At 41.1% G+C, this 21,028-nt stretch overlaps 1 protein-coding gene across 2 annotated transcripts in view; it reads right to left on the bottom strand.

The window, feature by feature from the left end:
• The window catches only part of rapgef5a (Rap guanine nucleotide exchange factor (GEF) 5a), a 180,102-nt gene that overhangs the window by 93,484 nt on the left and 65,590 nt on the right, over positions 1-21,028 (bottom strand). The gene's annotated exons all lie outside the window — the stretch shown is intronic.

The following is a 21,028-nucleotide window of genomic DNA, read 5'->3' as shown; positions in this document are numbered from 1 at the left end:
CCTCCGGGTGCTCTGGTTTCTTCCCATGATCCAAAGATGTGCAGATTAAGTGAACTATCTTATTTTGAAAGATTGGAGCAACTGGGCTTGTATACCCTTGAGTTTAGAAGACTGAGAGGGGATCTGATTGAGACATATAAGATTATTAAAGGATTGGACACTCTAGAGGTAGGAAACATATTTCCACTGATGGGTGAGTCCCGAACAGAGGACACAGCTTAAAAATAAGGGGTAGGCCATTTAGGACAGAGATGAGGAGAAACTTCTTTACCCAGAGAGTGGTGGATGTGTGGAATGCTCTGCCCCAGAAGGCAGTGGAGGCCCAGTCTCTGGATTTGTTTAAGAAAGAGTTGGATAGAGCTCTCAAGGATAGTGGAATCAAGGGTTATGGCAATCGGGCAGGAACAGGATACTGATTGAGGATGATCAGCCATGATTATAATGAATGGTGATGCAGGCTCGAAGGGCAGAATGGCCTACTCCTGCATCTATTGTCTACTGAGTTGGCCATGCTAAATTGCCAACAGTGTTCAGGGATGTGTAGGGTAAGTGCATTGGTCAGGGGTAAATATAGTACGGTAGAAGAATGGGTCTGGGAGAGTTACTCTTCAGAGGGTCGGTGTGGATGTGTTGGGCCGAAGGGCCTGTTTCCACTCTTTGAAATAATAAGTCAAATACAGAGATGCCTGATCAATGTGTTCCATTTCAAACTGAGGCAAACTGTGCAAAATTATTCAGGTTCAGTTAAGATAAATGCTGACTGCACAAGAAATTTTCAATAATTATATTTCACATACCTGTGATGATACATAAATGATAACAGCCAGTCTTACTGAACTGACCAATGAGTCAGACTAACAGTTTGATTAGTATATGTGTACTCACATATTTGGAAAATTTGAATGCATTTTACAATAATAACATTTATCTGTAAAATGTAGCAGGAACTGAAGGCTGAATGGCCTGCTTCTGCTCTTTTGTTCCCTTAAACTCAAGTGTTTCAGAAATTTATAGTAAAAAAACTGTGGCAAATTTTAAATTAAGAGTACATTGGCTGCCTAAAGAAAATCTTCCAAATTCATGTAAAAGGACATTAACTGAAACATTATTGTGCATACTATTCATATATAAATACTTCAGGCTTTTTTTGGTGATAGTACTTTATCCAACATTTTAACAGTAAATCTCAGGATGCAATTAGCTGTGTTTGCTGCCATAAAAATGCCTTTTAAGTTATTTTAATCATCCTGTAATTAAGGTCCACTTTCAGGATCTGAACAGACAATTTTATTTTCTGCCTAAGGGATTAACATTTTGTGATGGATACATATTTTTAAGAACATCTTACTTCAATGAACATGACATACGGCTGTCTGCCTTGGATATGCTGCCTATTAGCATGGCAATATGTTGAATCTAATAATTTTCTGTTTGAAAGCCTACATCTTAAAGCAGGTCTATTGGACTAGTCAATGCTCATACAGAGCCTGGATCTTAAAATATACTGCAAATTAAGTAACTTATAAAAAACTAATGAAGACTTTTACTAGTACTGCATCTGTCACATAATTGTACAATCTTTACTTGTATAAGAAAGATTGCACTGATCTTTTACTTAGCTCAGTTCATTACAGTGCCCTTTTAAAGACATAAATCACCTTTAAAATCTCTGCTGTTCTTTTAAAAACATCATCTCCTAATGGACAGAACCTACTGTCAGTCAGCTCAAGCTCACTGTCAGCATAACACTTATTTGGTAATTAGTATGTACTGAATGACCTGACATGTACAGCTCCAATCATCATGCCAATACCACATATAACAATCTCCTCTAACAATGGCCCTGCCTGGGCTCACAGGGTCACAGGGAGGGTACCAGTTAACACAGGGCTGGAAGGCACTTATATTCATACAAATGTAACTCTGGCACCTGCTTAATCTTTCCTGTACTTAACTGCCTTGACAGGAATGTGGCGTTCAGGAGGGGCCTAAGAGACCTTACCAAGTTTCTTCTTGTCAGTGACTAAAGAAGGAAATCCTGATTTGTAATTTTGTTTTCTGAGACAAATTCCATGCCTTATCTTTGAAGTTCCAGCCTACTTCCCTTCTTTAGACCTTCAGCCCTTTGGGACACAATTGTATTAATCTGGCAGTCGATAATTCTCATTTTTCTTGGAATATTCAACTCCAGTCTTATGCCTGGAGCCTTCAGATATGGTAGAGCTAGAAGTTCTGTGGCTGTTTGCAATGCAGAGTGACGACAACAGTGTGGTTTGAATTCCTGCACCATCTGAGATTCCCATGAAGGTGCCACTTTCTTACCCCTCGCCTCAAGTTAAACTCACCACCAGTCATCTCTCATCTATGAGAGAGCAGCACTATGGCCCTCTGGGACCATGGCAACTTTACCTGTTAAGGTGAACCTCTAGTCACTGGCCCCTTGTTATGACTGGACTTGCAAGGACCATGCAGAGGCTTTAGCCCTCACACTCTGGCAGTCTGCCAGGCCCTGGTATATGTGGGTTTTGTCTTCAGAGAGACTATGCAAAATGGTTTAAGTTCAGCAACATAAATCCAGTGTACAGAACAACATCTACAATGACCTGTTACCAATTCCGTATAACTGATAACTAGCATGTTTAAATTTGTAACTCTGATTCCATAATCTCAGTGGGAAGCTGCATTTAGAAGAAACTCAGGTTACAGATTTAGGATCGGAGTCTTTAGTCACACTTCTGAGCAATATGTTTCATTGCTGAAAGCATGGATTTGTTCTCTTAACCTCGATATACAATATTTTTGTGAGGAAATTAGAAACCTCAACGCAGCAGTTATAATTTCTTAACTCCATTCACTGCATTTTTTTCATAAAGTGCAAGCTCAACAAGATGATACATGTCATGGTTAAAGGCAAGAATACTTTTCTGACTGAACATTCACATCAAGCATTCCCTCATCAAAGAATGAACTGGGTGCAGAGTAAAACTCATATTATTCTGTCCCAAAAGGACATATTTTTTTTAAAAATATTATCTCAGAGAAACAGAGGATTTGATATTGTAGCATAAAACAGGTTTAATTTATGTATAGTTTTATGCTGCATATCAACGTGGCAATAGATACATTTACAGTGAATTTCATCATTTTCCATTTGAGTTAGCTAATTATCTCCAGCCCCATAAATCTCAAAGAATTCTGCACTCTTTCATTCTGGCCTTTAGTACATCCTCAATTATTAATTTTAGTTGCTCCACCATTGCTGGCCCAGCTGCTCTAAAATACCCTCCCTCTACACTTTTCTGTCTCTCTCTACCTCACTTTGCTCATTTAACTAAGTCCCTAAAAGTTCCCTCTTTGCACAAGCTTGAGGTCATAGAATCTCTACAGTATGGAAGCAGGCCATTCAGCCCAACACATCAATACCAGTGAAGCAGCAGTGATAATCACTCAGTCACTGTGCCATCCAGGTCATCTGACCTAAGCCCAGAGTTTCACAGTCTCCATAGACCTTTAAAAACTGGTGGCGGGACTCATTACTGAGTTCACACAGACACCATTTTCTGTTGTAGCAAGGCCTTTAACCCACAGTGTGGGAATTGTCATCGTTTTTAGAATAGATGTAATGAATGGCAGATGATATCTGTAAAACTATGATTTGACATTATTTAAATCACTAGTTCTTAAACAATTAAATTAAAAAAATACAAGCTGTGTTAGGCAGAGTTGAAAAAAATGCAATTACATTTGCTGTTCATTGAATTTTGCTCAATGACTTATACCAATGTTATCATGAATGCTTTCATTGACAGCTCAAAGAGGTTATTAAATGCTTAAGGGTATTTGATGGGGTATGGTAGAAATAGGAATAGAAATTCCTTTTTTAATGAAATTACATGATTGAGAACATAAAAGGTTTGAATGTGCTTTCATGAATGGGAGTGCTTTTTATTAAAACAGTAATATGTATTTAGACTATTAAGTTAGTTTGTTTCAAGACAGCTGAGGTCTTTGTGTGGTATATACTGGGTGATCTGGCTAAAGGGTGCAAAGGCCAAGAATGGCAGATGAGTTGGCAGGAGCTTGCATGTGGGCTACAAGAAGCTCAGAAATGGGCAGTATCATGGGTTGGCATGAATTTATATTATGTTGGTTTGGGCCATAGGTTGATATGGAAGAAGATTTGGCAGTGGGTGAGAAGGAGGTGATGGTCTAAGCAGGATGAAAGCTCGACGGCTTAGTATTAAGCAGAACTCGACAGCCAAGAGGACCTTTTAAATAAATCACCATGGCACTTGACAGTGCCTGTGGAACACCTACATGATGCATCTGCAAACAATGGACTCAACTCTATGTTACAACTGTCCACCATCCAACATTATTAAACCTCACCTACCAAAATGAAGATTGTGTCATTCAGGAAGTTCCACCCAAGGCTGATGTACATCAGCAGCAAAAACATCTCCCTGTGAGATTTGTTGTCATAATTTATTTTATAATGGTCCTGTGAAGCACCTTGGGATGTTTCATTATGTTCAGGCACTTTGTAAACATAAGTTGTTGTTAATCCTAAATCGTGAATTTGAAACCAAGAATAATTCAAGTTACCTGAATTTTGATACATCAGCAAGTTCAGCTGAGGTCAGATAAATTTTAGCATAATTCAATGGAGATTGGAATTGGGTGGGAGTATTGGAGTGAAAGAAGGTCACTGTAGAAAATCATTCAATATTTGATAAATGTTTCTATAGTTACACAAACCCCTTTAATAATTCCAGGAAAATATGAACGCTAAAACAACTGAAGTAACAATTGAAGTAAATGTACTTTGGATGAGCAATGAGAAAACATTCATGTGAAGCTGCACAAAACAGATTGATATCTACTGGGGCAAAGGCATGACATCAACTGTCTAAATAATGCAATGACCCATTCATGAACTATAAGTTAGGATAACATTTAGGTTTAGACCGTAGGAAATATTTGGCTGTTCTGAGAAAAGTAACAACCAAAATCTTCCCAAATAGCGCAAAGGGATAATAATAGTTTTGAAACAGTTCTTGGTGCTCAGACACACCTCTTATGTTTTTGGACCTAAATACTTCATATTTATTTTCAGCTCATAAAACAAAGATCACAAGCATTATTCTGGTGTGATATGGCATAAATCTGGACCAATAATCATCTACATTGTCCATTTCTCCCTCAGCTTTATTACTGGATTGGAAGAGGCAACTTTCACCTCAGTGCTACTGTTGGTTACCTAATAGGCACAGTGAGGTAAAAATAATGACTGCTGATGCTGGAAACCAGATTCTGGATGAGTGGTGCTGGAAGACCACAGCAGTTCAGACAGCATCCAAGTAGCTTCGAAATCGGAGGGCTTTTGCCCGAAACGTCGATTTCGAAGCTACTTGGATGCTGCCTAATAGGCACAGTACACAGTACCTACATTTTTCATGACTTATGCCATTGTGATATCTGCACAAACTGCTGGGCACCCTCTAGCAGTGCCTTGCATTAGAAATTTGTGGGTGGGTGGGTTGGGGACTGCGATAGAAGAATTGCAAAAATGAGAATAGATGTACGCTTGATGACAACAGTGAAAATGACCTGACACCTAAAGATTATGCTGGAACTGGGGAGAGTTAATTAATACAAAAACAATATAATATAGATACTAGGATTCAGAAATATGAATGAATAATCTCTGTAGAAAAAGGAACAGAAGTAATGAGTTTTCATCAGAACTGGGAAAAGTTAGAAATGTACAGGAATAAGTACATTTCCTGAAAATCCTTGATTTTTCAAGGCTGCCTAGCACCTTTGCCTATGTCTCTTGCATTGATTTCAATGCTGGAGACTTTGGCCAAAGAGATGCTATCCACCTGGATACTCAGATTGTTAAACAGTTTAAACTCTGGTGTAACTAAGTAATTAATGGCATAATTCAATACACCATCTCAAATATATCCTTCTCACACTCCCAACAATCAGCCCTGGCCCAATGTAATTATTGACCCAAACCTGTATACCCAGCCCCTCATAAAACCCATAAAACCCAACTCTTGGCCTCGCTCTGACCAAACCAGCTATCTCCTAATTGACATGGTGGAGTGTACTGAAGATGCAGGCTGGGTGGACTTGCATTTTGGTGCTCTGAGTCAGGTTGTTGCACGCATACACTTCCTCAGTTTGGACCATATGAACATACAAATTATGAGCAGCAAGAGGCGATCACCACCCCGTGCATACGCCATTGTTCAATAACATCATGGTAATTGGATTACTTCAAATCTCCATCCACACTGATAACCTTTCATCCCTTGTTTATCGAGAATCAACCTACCTCTGCCTTAAAAAGATTCAAGGCCTTCCCACATATTCTTTCCCCATCCAGTCTGTCAAGACCCCGTCAGAATCTTATACCAGCTGCAGTTTTTATCATGAATTTTAGCATCAACTGACAGATTGCTGCTGAATGTGGAGTAGATATGGGAAGCTTTCAACAACCTACCAGATCATGGTGTCAATGCCGATAGATGACGATATGGCAACATCCTGGAATACTCCACATATCACTATCAGTTACAAGTAGACAGTAAGTAATTATATTGCAGTTGGTTATGACGACAATCCAATTTCTACTGGTATTGGTAATCACTATCAGTATAACTAAGTTACTGCTAGGCACAGTGGAATCAAAACTCCCACTGCCCAAAGGGGAGTCATATCGAACTCAAAACATTAAATCTGTTTCTCTTTCCTCAGTTGCTGCCAATGCTGCTGAGTTTCTCCAACACTTTACATTTTTATTTTCACAATTTTCAGTTTCTCCTCTTCTCACCTTAGTCGCTCCTCTTTGCCTGCTGGTGGTCTGATTCTGAGAATATGTGACACAACTACTGGCGCAAAACCACATCAGTCAAAGGGTTACATTTCCATGGCTAACCACCGCAAAGTAAATGCAATAATATCTGTAAAAGTCATGAGAGCTGGCGCCATATCGTTAGATGTCATGGCTACAGTGTCATTAACTGTTCCTTCAAACAGTTGACGACTGCACATGGCTTCCATGTTCGCTGTAAGTGGCTGAATCAGCTCTGACTGAATAATTAATTTAAATGAGGGAACTGAGAAAATATCAGTGGTTCCCTGCATGCGCTTGCACTGCAAGAGGTACCCATTCTGCTGCATCACATGCATTAAGTTAAAAATCTTCTTTAATACAAACTGAAAGAACTGCAGATGCTGGAAATCTGAAACATTAACAGAAATTGCTGGAAAAATTCTGCAGTTCTGGCAGTATCTGTGGAGAGAATTCAGAATTAACGTTTTGGGTCTTATTCTGAGGAAAGGTAATCGGACCTGAAGCGTTAACTCTGATTTCTCTCTACAGGTGCTGCCAGACTTGCTGAGCTTTTCCCAGCAAGCCTTGTTTTTGTTAAGTATCTTCTTTAATCTGTTTCCGAGCTGGAAAGCTAATAAAAGACAAGATCCCATTTAAAAATATACTTTGAACATTGAATTATTCAACATTCATTTTGAAAGCATGAAATCAAAGATGAAAGGTAATACAAATCTTTAGAAGTCAAACTATTGTTTTTCTGAGCATTGAGTCTGAGCAGTATGTGCGTGCTATTTAATCACTTCATCTTTCAAATTCTTTAAAAGGAAAATAAAACAAGTTGGCTAAAAAAACTCCACTAGATGGAATCTCAAAAAGAGCAACAACTTCTGTACCTCTTCATATCCGTATATTATGCCATTGGGAAATCTGATGATTATGTAGTTCTAAAACCCCAACACTAACCAGCAGGAGTAATACTTGTAACCATCTGAAAATCATGAAAGTTATAGCACAACCTACCCCTATTCATCAGCTTTGCAGGATATAATGTTCTTCCTTGCTAATTTGATTGGTTCAGATGGTTCTATTTGATTCATCCACACTTATACAGTTTACAAGTTATTTATCCCAGGAAAACTTGCATTTCCAAGTGAGTATTTGAACTTCATCTGAATTTGAAACTAATGCTGCTAGTAATCTATATTTTTTCTTGATTACAAAAGTGATTTGCTCAGCGTGATTAGGCACTTTAAGCTGATTAGGTTGCTTAAAAATTGTTACCTTCTGATTAATAATCACATCCCAGGATCCAAACTGTTGGACACTCCACTGAAACCATGTAAACTGATGATTTGTAGGTTTATCTCTCAGCAAGTGAGTACACTGTAGTATCTAATATAATCTGCTCCAGTGACCATCTGAAGCTACGAAAGAGCAATTGTTGAAGTCTTTGTCAAAATGTACCAGTTTGAAAGGGAGTTATTTGTAACATATATTGTTTTCTCATTTCCCATGTGAAATTGCTCCAAAGAGACCGGTATCCTGTCACCAAGTTATCCTTTATTTACATATGGAAAGTCCTTGACACTGGTCCAACTCCCTCAGAGCCAGCTCTCAGAGTGTCAAAATGTCTGACACTAGTCTGTTTCTCTGTCAGTCAGTGCTCCCTGATTGGACCAGATTAAAAGTCTCAATCAGGGAACTCAGATACCATGATGTCCACCTGGCTGACCTCATTACAATTACTACACCACGTACAGCAAACTTCTGATGCCAAGAACATAAGAAAGAAAGGCCAATATGTCGCTTGAGGCTGCTCCATCATTCAATATGATCATGTCCTGCCTGGCTGTAGTCTTTACTTATCTGGTTATCCCTATAAGCCCGTGCTAGATCCAAGCTTTTTCCTCATCTGCACTCAGGTCTTTGGGGTTTTGAACATGCTGTTGACTCTGAGTGACAATTCTTTACATTATTTCACAGTAGTCTTCACAGTAGTTTGGATTGTGGAGAGGGAATTTCAATGCCAAACAATATAACTTTAATTTCATGCAACCTTTGTGGCAATAACTCCACAACTGGATCAGGTAATGAAAAAAAAATTAGACAAACAATGCTGTACTAAATAAATTCAAGCAGTTTCCCTCCTCTGAGCTGCAAAGTGTGCTACCCTTCAATGCGTAGCGGCAGCTCCTTAAGAAATGTAATACTTCTCAACTCATTGACCCCATCAGTGGGAGCTACAGCTCCTAATCCAGCTGAGAGTTTTATTCTTCTGTTCAACCTGCAAGCACGGTCTCAAGTTTTCAAGTTGTCTGTAGTTTTAATTCTCAATCCCACTTTAACCTCTCTGTCCTTGACCTCCTGCAATATTCTGATGAAGCTCAATGGAAATTTGAGAAACAGAATCTTAACTTCCATTCAGGAATTATGCAGCCTTCCAGCCATTGCATTGATTTGAATGGTTTCAAATCATAGCCACTGCTCCCATTTTTTTGGGCCAGCAGCCAATGGTAATGGTTCTGCTACTTTCAATTGCGCCACCTCTATGTCCATCTTTTCATTCTTGTCCCATTATCATCCCTTTATGCTACCACCTCATCATTTTTTTTTGTAATTTAATCTCTCCCACCTGCCACCTTATCACAATCTTTCTGTTCTTCTTTCCCCTTTGAGTGTAAAACGTACAATGTTTTGAGCTTCTGCTGAATGAACTTTGACTTGAAATGTCAACTCTGGGCTGGATATTGCAAGCCCCTACAGCTGTATTTGGTGAGAAGGGGAGACCCATAAAATGGATGGTTTCCCAAGCCACCACAATCCCACCCACTCCGAAGCTTACATCAGTAATCAAATTGGTGGTGCATGGATAATATTAAATTAAGAATTAGGTCAATTCAACTTGTTACTCTTCCTTCACGATAAGCTGATTGGCAATGGGTAGGCAAGCAATGGTGGGTATTCTGTTTTCTTCTTAAAGCTTTAAAAAGGGTGGGGAGAAAAAGGGGTTCAAACTTCAAAGGGTGCCCTTTACACATAGAGGAAACACCCTTCATAAGATAGTAAGACCCTGTCCTTCCTGCCTGGACTTTCCTCCTGCACCTCTTGCTCCCGCTTCCTAAGTTGCTGGAACCCTTTCCACCTTACACCCCTTACATCCCTGGATCTGGGATCCATTGGGAACCTTTATTCAGGGACTGCTGCTGTCCCAGCCAAGTCCACTACCAATCTCATGGCACTGCTGCCGCTGTTGGATGAGCATCTCGCCAAGACCATCCCTACACCTCCACTACTCACCTTCAAACAACCGCCAAACCTTAAACAGACCATCGTTCACAGCAAACTACCCAGCCTTCAGGACAATATTGAGCACAACACTACACAACCCTGCCATGGCAACCTCTGCAAAACATGTCAGATTATCCACATGGATGCTACTATCACACGTGGGAACACTACCCACCACGTACATGGCAGATCCTCATGTGACTTGGCCAATATTGTCTATCTCATATTCTGCAAGCAAGGATGCCACACAGCATGGTATATTGGCGAGACCATGCAGATGCTCCAACAACAGATGAATGGACACTGTGCAACAATTGCCAGACAGCAATGTTCCCTCTCAGTCAGGGAACACTTCAGCAGTTATGGACATTCAGCTTCTGATCTGCAGGTGGCCTTCGAGATGCACAACAATGCAGAGTCGCCGGGCAGAAACTGATAGCCAAGTTCCATACCCATGAAGATGGTCTCAACCATGATCTTGGGTTCATGTCACACTACATGTAACCTGACCACATTGTTCTGTATCTGTAAAATCTTCCTTACTAGGAGAAAGTGAGGACTGCAGATGCTAGAGATCAGAGTCGAGAGTGCGGTGCTGGGAAAGCACAGCAGGTCAGACAGCATCCAAGGAGCAGGAGAATTGACGCTTCAGGCATAAGCCTTTATTGCATTCCTGATTAAGGGATTTTTCCCGAAACTTTGATCCTCCTGCTCCTCAGATGCTGCCTGACCTGCAGCACCACACTCTGGACAAATCTTCCTCACTGTCCTGCTTTGACACCATCACCTTGATAAATTGTTATGATCTCTCTACCTTAATTAGTTTGTACAGTTTTGGATTACTTATTACTTTAGTTAGACCCTCAGCGTGCAACCTTTATACCTATCATGTTATTCCAGTCAAATAAAAACGGAAAGAACTGTGGATGCTGTAAATCAGGAGCAAGGGCAGGGGTTTCTGGGGGTGCTCAGCAGATCTGGTGGCATCTGGAAAGAAAAATCGGAGTTAATATTTCGGTGACCCTTCCTCTGGATTTCCTTCGCAGAGGCTGCCGGATCTGCCGGGCTTTTCCAGCAGCTTCTGTTTTTGTTCCATATTATTCCAGTCATTTGGTTTGTCTCCAGCATCACCTTATTTTTAATTTTTTGTAATTATCTCTCTGCCTCATTTAGTCGGATTGTAGGTCATCCCTTTGGTTGTTATTCAGCTATTGACACTTTACTCACACATCTAACACTCTTGGTCATCTGCAGAGACTTATTTTTCGATACTCCACTCACACCATTTATATGATCTTTTAATCTCTCTGCCCATACATTCTGTGTTCTGTGTGCATCCTTCTCACTTCACCTGACAAAGGGGCTATGCTGTTAAGGCTTGTCATTTCAAGTAAACCTGCTGGACTATAACCTGGTGTCATGTGATTTCTGACTTTGTCCAACCCAGTCCAACACAAGCACCTCCACATCATGGCCACTGTTGGAGCTGCCAGCTAAGTTAGTCCACCATCAGCACATTAAGGTTTAGAGACTGGCTCAGTTTGTTGGCTAGCCAACCTTTCTTCCGGGAGTTAGGGGGTGAGGTCGCAGTCTGCTACCATCATCAGTGTCCCCCTGCTCCCCCTGTAAAATTCTTCCTGTCCTGCTGAATACTACTATTATCTATAATAGTTTGCTTTTATTCAATCTCATCCAAGGAGCAGGAGAATTGACGTTTCGGGCATGAGCCCTTCTTCAGGAATTTATCAGAGCTGAAAATGTGTGGCTGGAAAAGTGCAGCAGATCAGGCAACATCCAAGGATTAGGAGAATCGACGTTTCGGGCATGAGCCCTTCTTCCTGAAGAAGGGCTCATGCCCGAAACATCGATTCTCCTGCTCCTTGGATATTGCCTGACCTGCTGTGCTTTTCCAGCCACACATTTTCAGCTCTGATCTCCAGCATCTGCAGTCCTCACTTTCTCCTTTTATTCAATCTCCCCAAGTAAATAAATCACCACCGGATGATTCACTATGGATGAATCACGATAGATGAATAATCTCATTCATTTGTAAATATCCTAACTGATTGTAACAGGACTGGGATATCTGCAGACCATTAATGGGAATTTGCTAAGAGTGGTAAATCATGAACCAATAGAATGTAGACTATGTTTTCATCGTACTGAAATTTACCTTGCCTTTCCTACTTTAGAATTTTACTTAACTGCTGCTGACTTGCAATTTTTAAACAATTAGCTGTAAGTGATATTTAACTAGCTGTTAATTGTGGCTGGCTGATGCCCTGTTGTAACTGGTACGTTTTGTAAAGTATATATCAGAGTCTGCTATACGTAACACTGTGTGGGATGGAGTGTGAAACATGTGTTGAAAGCAGTGGTTTACTAAAGAGAGTGGCAATGGGAGCCTGGGGAAAATTAGTTTCAATGCAGCGGGGAAGAAAGAGCTGTGTGTTTTAAATCAAGAGGAAAATGTAAATATATAAATAATCAGCTAGGGGTACTTATAGATTGTTCATCTTTAAAAAAACACAAAATGACAACTGTACAACTGAGACCCATTGTCTGCAATGGTGCCCTGTGGGAACTCCAAAAGTTTCATATCTTTTGGACAAAGACTTCTGCAGGAAGTGCCTGCAGTTATTCAAACTTGAACTTGGCTTTTTGAATTTGCGGAGTGGCTGCACCCACCACAGAGCAGATAGATGGCTCTAACTTTGCGCAGCAGATGTTCTAGGAGGTGGTCACCCTGCAGCCACAGTGAGATGGCCATCATGGAGGGGAGAATGAAGCAGGCAGGACAGGAGCCTTCAGGGGTGTGGAACTCTCAAACCAGTCTTCAGTGCTCAATTCCAGTGGGGGATGATGCAATTTTGAGGCAGAGGCGTGCATGGTGTAGAGCATACCACAAACCTATAGTGCAATTCATTGCAAAGGAGGTGCAGCAAAACTGAAATGCCATGATCATAGGGTTTTCAAATAGCTGGGGAGAGACAGGCATTTTGACAACTGCTGTGGATCCCTCATGCTGTCATGTCTTCCCAGAGCAAGAGTAAATGCAATCATTCAGAGGGTGCAAGACATTATCAGGAGCAAAGAGGAACATTATTATGAGCCATTTGGTCACCAATGATGTATAGTGGAAAAAAACTATGGCCCTGCAGTCAGAGTTTCAAGAGTTATGGTAGAAGTTATAAAGAGTTGAATGGTAGAGATTGCTGGATTTATTCCCCAGTATGATGTGCGTGTAAGAATATTAAGATAAAACGTAAATGTATGGTTAGAGAAATCTGCAGGACAGAGGTATCCAGATTAACTCCAGTCATTGTAACTCACCTCCTGACCTCTGAAAGCCTGTCCACCACCTACAAGGCAAAAGTCAGGAGTGTGATGGAATAATCCCCACTTGCCTGGATGGGTGCAGCCCCAATAACACTCATGAAGCTTGACACCATTCAGAATAACCAGCCCAATTGATTGGCACTGCATCCACAAGCATCCACTCCCTCCACCACCGACAGTCAGTAGCAGCGGTGTGTGCTATCTACAAGAAGTACTTCAGAAATTCACCAAAGATCCTCAGACAGCATCTTCCAAACTCAAGACCATTTCCATCTAGAAGGACAAGAGCAGCAGATATATGGGAACACCACCTTCAAGTTCCCTTCCAAGCCACTCACCATCCTGACATGGAAATACATCACCGTTCCTTCATTGACACTGGGTCAAAGTCCTGGAATTCTCTCCCTAATGGCATTGTGGGTCAACCTACAACAGGTAGACTGCAGCAATTAAAGAAGGCAGCTCACCACCACCTTCTCGAGGGCAACTAGGGACAGGAAATAAATGCTGACTGGCCAGCAACATCCACATCCCACTAAAAAATGAATGGATAAAAAGAAAGATTCCTCGAACATTGGGGTGAGTTGTGGGACAGGTGGAACCTATAATGGTGTTAATGAAGCTCAATCGAGCTGAGGACAATATCATCAGATGAAGGATGGCTGAGCTGAAGGAGTATTAAAGAGGAGAATGCAAGTGCATAGAGGATGGGAGAGAAATATTAAAGGAGAAAGTGAGGACTGCAAATGCTGGAGATCAGAGCTGAAAATGTGTTGCTGGAAAAGTGCAGCAGGTCAGGCAGCATCAAAGGAGCAGGAGAATCGACGTTTTGGGCATGAAGACGGGCTCATGCCCGAAACATCGATTCTCCTGCTCCTTGGATGCTGCCTGACCTGCTGCGCTTTTTCAGAGAAATATTAAAGGCTAATTCAGAAATAGGAGGATGCAGACAAGCTACTTTGTATTTATCCCACAAGATGGGGTTGGAGAGTAGGTATGTATGCATACCGTGAATGGTGAATCAGGTTGGTGAGCTGCGGGAACAAGTCCCACATTGGAATATGATATTTTGGTAATTACGTATACACAGCTTAAAGGAGGAGAGGATTAAGAACATAATATCGTTCGCTACAGGGTATTGAGGAAACATAAAGGAAAAAAAAACAGTGGGTATGCCGGCATTAATCAAAGAAATTTTATCAGCTCTGGAGACAAATGATATAGCTGAGAGATCAAAGCTATTTAATTTAATTAGAATTATGGAGGAGATATTCTGGGATTGAAAATATAGCATCATCCTACAAATATTGTGAAGGCGATATTTTTTGGGCAAATTTCTAAATGATGCCAGAACTATAAAGTCGAAATATTAGGAGACTTTAATACCTGAATAAAGGCTGGACTAATAACCATATAAAGGGCAAAGAGGTGGATCAGAACTTTATTCCAACTCAACAGGAAGTGAAGAGATGCTGAATCTAGTTCTGAGGAATGAGCTAGAACAAGTAGACTATGTTTTGGGTGGAAATCACTGAGGGAACTGCGATCATAATATCACCAGGTTTAGAATAGCTAAGGAAAAGAACAAATAACACTTAAGCTCAAAAATACTTGATTAGATGAAGGTTTACTCCAGTAAGTTAAAAAAGTAATTTGCCACAGGTAATTTATGATCAAAGATCAATAGGCAGAATATAATTCTACTTAGGTAGCAATTAAAAATCAAGGATGATTTCTTCCACTCAAGTGTTGTGGGTGCAGAAACATCTAAACTGTCCAACACTGGATTCTTACACTCACTGGAGGAGGCCCAGAGTCTAACTGATGAGATGGGTAGGTGTGACATTTGGCTTTCACATGCTCTTTCTTCTGATTCCACTTGACCTCTACTTGGGCCTGTCAGAGATATTCAGAATTGTTGGCACCTTTGAGAGTGCTAATCTTTTTCAGATCCAGTATCATATGCTGGAGATTTCCATGAGTATTTGGGGTATTGCATTTTTTTCTAGATATAGAATCATAGAATCCCTACAGTGTGGAAGCAGGCTATTCAGCCCATCAAGTGCATACCAACCCTCTGAGGAACATCCCACAACACTCAGCACCTACCCTATCTCTATAACCCTGCATTTACCAAAGCCAGTCCAGTTTGCCTGCACGTTAGGACCAATTTAACAAGGCTAATCTACCTAACCTACACATCTTTGGTCTGTGGGAGAAAACTGAAGCCCATGCAGACATAGGTTGAACGTGCAAACTCCACACAGACAGCCCTGGTGCTGTGAGGCAGCAGTGCTAACCACTGAGCCACCATGCCGCCATACAGGACATTCTTGAAGTATTTCCTCTGCCTTCCTGGTAACTGCTTGTTGTAACAAAGCTTGGAGTAAAGAGCTGGTTTTAGAAGTCATGTACCAGGCATGTGGCCTGCCCAATATAGCTGCCTGATCATAATCAATGACTCGATATTGGGAACATTGGACTGAGAGATATTAAAGCATCTAACATGGCAATGAATTTTCAGGATTTTGAAGGGTGACAATTTTCTAAGGGTCTTGAGGTATCTGTTGTAGATCATCTCGTTCTCCAATGCTTACAGAAATCCAGTAACACTGATGACCCTACAGACCATGAGCTCAGTCCAGATGTGAGATGTTTGGCATCAAACCCTTTATTCCTCACATAGCCAAAGGCTGTACTGGCACAATAAGTAGGAGATGTTGAATTTCATCAACAATGTCTACACTTGCTCCCTTGGTATAGGAATTGATCCACATTTTCCAGTAGCTTGCTGCAGATCACAATTGTTGGTGGACTATGTTTTTTTCTGCTGGAGTGGGCTGAGAGAAGATATTGGCCTTAGGTTACATATCCAGAGGTCTGCGCACACACAAGCAGTTTCTGCTTTCTACAGCAGAAGTTGGAGTGGTCTTGGTGCTGGACTGGAGACAACGCAGGTTTAACAGTTTTCCCTTTATCCAAGAGATTAACTCACACAAACAGGAAGCCTCATGGATCTAGGATGGAACATTCTGACAAGGAAGATGGAGAAGAGTTTTGGTGTAGAGACAGAGGTTTGCTTGACCCAGGTTTGCACAAATATGGAGTCAGTGATGGAGCCATTACTGAGGACCAGGTTTGCATGTTGTCATGCAGCAAGCAGATAATACTGATGACTTTCTGTTGGTAACCAATTTTGAGGAGGAAGCTCTATTGTTGCTCCTGGTTGACAGGGTTGAAGGCAGAGAGTAACTGAACAATGAGAAACATTTAAAAGACACCTTTGGTAGAGAGTAGACAAGGTTTTATTTTAAATACCAGGCACCTGACTTGCAATTAAGACAATTTAGAATAACTTCTGCAATTGAAAAGTCTCTGGACGTGCTGCGGAGTGATTGGTATTCATAAGATCCTAGAAAACTACATCCATAACTCCTTTGATGCCTTCTGACACACTAAATGTTTTCAATTTCCTGGGTGTTTCTGTTTCCTCTTTATCAGGAACAGTCAATCTCCCTACAACCCTGATGACGGTGGCCCAAGGGCTTTCCATTTCTCTCTTGAATAGAGACTCAACCAGTTTCCATCAATCACTACACTCATCCATCCGGCTGAACATGTCCTTTTATTGAACAATTTTCCCCATAACTCATCTCAGTTCCTTCAAGTTCATGACTTTCAATGTAATCTCCTTATATTGTGGAGATAAACACAGATTGGATGACTCCTTTGTAGAACACTTCTGTTCACTCAGTAAGCATGGTGAGCTTCTTGTGGCCGATCGATTTTATGTTCCCCCTTGCACTCACACTGATATTTCTCCAAGGCCTAACAGCACCTCGTTTATTGATTGAGCACTTTGTAGCCTTTGGAACTCAATCCTAACTTCAAGAATTTCAGACCATAATCTCGGTGCACATTTTGGTTCTTTTTTCTCATATTGTTCAATTTTTCTCTAATTTTATGTTTGGAGGAAGTATCCCACTTGCATTAGGCACATCTTTTGATTCATTGTTTATTTTCTTACATTAGATTAGATTAGATTACTTAGATTACTTACAGTGTGGAAACAGGCCCTTCGGCCCAACAAGTCCACACCGCCCCGCCGAAGCGCAACCCACCCATACCCCTACATCTATGTCTACATCTACCCCTTACCTAATGCTATGGACAATTTAGCATGGCCAATTCACCTGCCCTGCACATCTTTGGACTGTGGGAGGAAACCGGAGCACCCGGAGGAAACCCACGCAGACACGGGGCAGACACGGGGAGAATGTGCAAACTCCACACAGTCAGTCGCCTGAGGCGGGAATTGAACCCGGGTCTCTGGCGCTGTGAGGCAGCAGTGCTAACCACTGTGCCACCGTGCCGCCCACCTTACCTTATCACTATTCTCCCCAACCCTGGATGACTAATTCTTCTGCCATTCAATTTCTCCTGACAGTTACCCTATCACCTTTTTTCCTTGCCCTACCCACCTTTGATGAAACCTATTACATGTCTAATCTCTATTCCTAGTCTAATGGAAGGTTATAGACCTAAAATGTTAATTCGGTCTGTTGTCACATGTATTGCCATGACCAGCTGAGTACTTCAGTCATTTTGGGATTTTTTTTCAGACTTCCATCATGTGCTGTATTCTGCTTTTCAAGCTAACAATACTGGCCAGGAAAAATGTAAAAATTTCCAACTGTAAAACTAATCACATACATTAGGAACATCAAAAAGGTGAAAGACCTGGGCTGAGTATGTATGATTCCTCAGTATGTGCTCCCAGCATGTATGGGAATACCAATGGAAAAAAATCTTCCTTGCTAGTTTGAAGGTTGATCATAGAACCATATAATACAGATGAGGCCCTTTGGCCCATCAAGTCTGTACTGCCAAAACTAAACTACTACCTCCCCTAGTACCACTTTCGTGCACTAGTTTTGACACAAGTACTCATCCAAGTATCTTTTAAAGGTCGTGAGGTTTCCATCCCAGGCAGTGAATTCCAGATCCCAACCACCCTCTGGGTGAAAAAAGTTTTTCCTCCAATCCCCATTAAACCTCCTGCTTTTCGATTTAAAATTATGCCTGCCTCTAAAACAAAATACACCAATATTTGTTTCTATTTTGGATTTTCTGCACTCAATTTCGAAAAAGAAAATTTGTACTATCCTGTTGTATTTGGCATTCCATAGCTTGGATAACTGTGTTTGTAACTGCTTTATCCTTTGTGGAAATGAACAAACGTGATTTGGAATGTCTCTGGTTCAATCCCCATTCTGGGCCAACCTGTGGTATCATTTGGCCTCAGGGCGCTGGGTTATGATTTCCCACTCCAGTGACTGATGCAGAAATGTGCCCGTCTGTGTATGTTCACTGAGGACAGGATTGGTCTCCTCAACTTGGTTGAACAACCTGCCAAGTTGTGATGGTGGAGCCACATCTAGGAAACCTGATGGTCTTTATGAACTGGTAACAAGGAGGGTCAACGAAGCATGGGACACTTGTAGTATTCTTAGCAAGGCGCTTGTTATGGTCTCACGAGGCAGACTGTTCATGAAGGTAAAAGCCCGTGGGGTCCAAAGAATATGGCAAGTTAGACTCAGATTGGCTCAGAGGCAAGGTGGTAAAAAGCAGGTGGTTAAGGCAGCACACTGGAAACCACGTGTAGAATGTAAGAACTGGCAGTTAGGTCAACCGTGGCTTAACTGGAAGCTCTCTCCCCTCAGAATTACAAAGTATCAAGTTCAAGTCAAGCTCCAGTGCTTGATCATAATAGTCAGGACTGATTTTAATGAAGGAGCACTACACCTCAGGTAAGATATAACAGAGCCTCCCCAGCCTGCTTGGGTGGGTGTAAAATAATGGCGTTATTCAAAAGAAGACCAGGGGAGTCCTCTCGCTGGCCAATATTTCACACAAATATTTCAGGTCATTATAATATTGCTGTTTTTGGCAGCTTGTTGTGTACATATTGGCGGTTTTATTTCATGCAGAGATTAAACTTAAAATAGTAAATAACTGGCTAAAGAAGTTTGAGACATCTGGTGGTCACAAAAAAACTGTGATATAAATGCTCTCTTTTTTTTGAAAGCTATACCAAATATTGGGTTAGCCACAACTAGAGTGCTGCATGTAGATCTGATCATTACACTAAAGGAAAAAGGTGCTTCCTCAACAGAGGGTACAGAGGAGATGAGAGATTTTTAGTTATGATAAATTACTCGATAGGCTCTTTGGACATGGGAGGCTGAGGGGAAATCTGATTGAAGTGGATAAAATTATAAGGAGCTTTTGTCTATTTCAGTTGACGGCTCTGTATCAGGTGACATAGATTTAGGATAAAAAGAAGGTGGTTTGAGGGAAAAATCTTTCAGCCATTGCGTGTAGGGATATGGAACTCACTGTCTGAAAGAATAGTAGATATACAGTCCACCCTCATAACAATTTAAAAAGTACTTGGATTTGCACTCAAAGTGCCATAATCTTTAGGCTATGGATCAGAAGAGCTGGATGAGGCTGGATGGCTGCTTGTCTGTTGATGTGGCCAATGATGGATCAAACAGATTCCCTGTGTGCTGTAAATTTCTATGATGTGTACAAATAAAAAACAGTCATTCAGGCAAGCTTGTCGAGGACAATGTATTTAATTTGACACAGAGCTTTTGCAAAGAAGGGAGAATGTTTTTAACAAATTTAATCCAACTCACTCTACAGTTACATCTAATGACTGTTAAAGGCACTATGTTTTTCTTCACTGATAGTCAGATAATTGTACACAGTACATATGCGTACATGGATGTGAATGACAATATTGTTTTAAAGATACAATTTATTAAATATAGTTTGGTAAATTCATATGATTTAGCCAAAAATGCTTTACACATAATAAACATATTTTTGGCTGAATCACAATTTGTGCTTTGCACATAACAGTGGAGACAGTGGCCTAATGGTATTATTGTTGTACTGTTAATCCAGAGATCCAGCTAAGGTTCTGGGGACTCAGGTTCAAATCCCGCCAAGGCAGATAGTGGAATTTGAATTCAGTAAAAATCTGGAATTAAGAATCTAGTAATGATCATGAATCCATTGTCAAGTGTTGGAAAAAGCCATCTGGTTCACTAATGCCCTTTAGGGAAGGAAACTGCCATCCTTACCTGGTTTGGCCTACATGCAACTCCAGACACAGAGCAATGTGGTTAATCCTTAACAGCAATAAATGCTGGCCCAGCCAGTGATGCCCTTATCATAGAATCCTTACAGTGTGGAAACAGGCCATTTGGCTCAACAAGGCCCCACCAACCCTCCAAAGATTATTCCACCCAGACCCATTTCCCAACCTGTTACTCTACATTTCCCCTGACTAATGCACCTAACCTACAAATCCCTGAACACTATGGACAATTTAGCCCAGCCAATTCACCTAACTTGCACATCTTTGGATTGTGGGAGGAAACTGGAGCACCCGGAGGAAACCCGCGCAGACACAGGGAGAATGTGCAAACTCCACACAGACAGTTGCCCGAGGCTGAGATCAAACCCGTGTCCTTGGCGCTG

This window comes from Chiloscyllium punctatum, chromosome 8 (genome assembly GCF_047496795.1).
Source record: "Chiloscyllium punctatum isolate Juve2018m chromosome 8, sChiPun1.3, whole genome shotgun sequence".
NCBI classification, from domain to species: Eukaryota; Metazoa; Chordata; class Chondrichthyes; order Orectolobiformes; family Hemiscylliidae; genus Chiloscyllium; species Chiloscyllium punctatum.
Note: the sequence above shows the minus strand (reverse complement) of the source record. Positions and strands in the feature narration are given on the sequence as shown.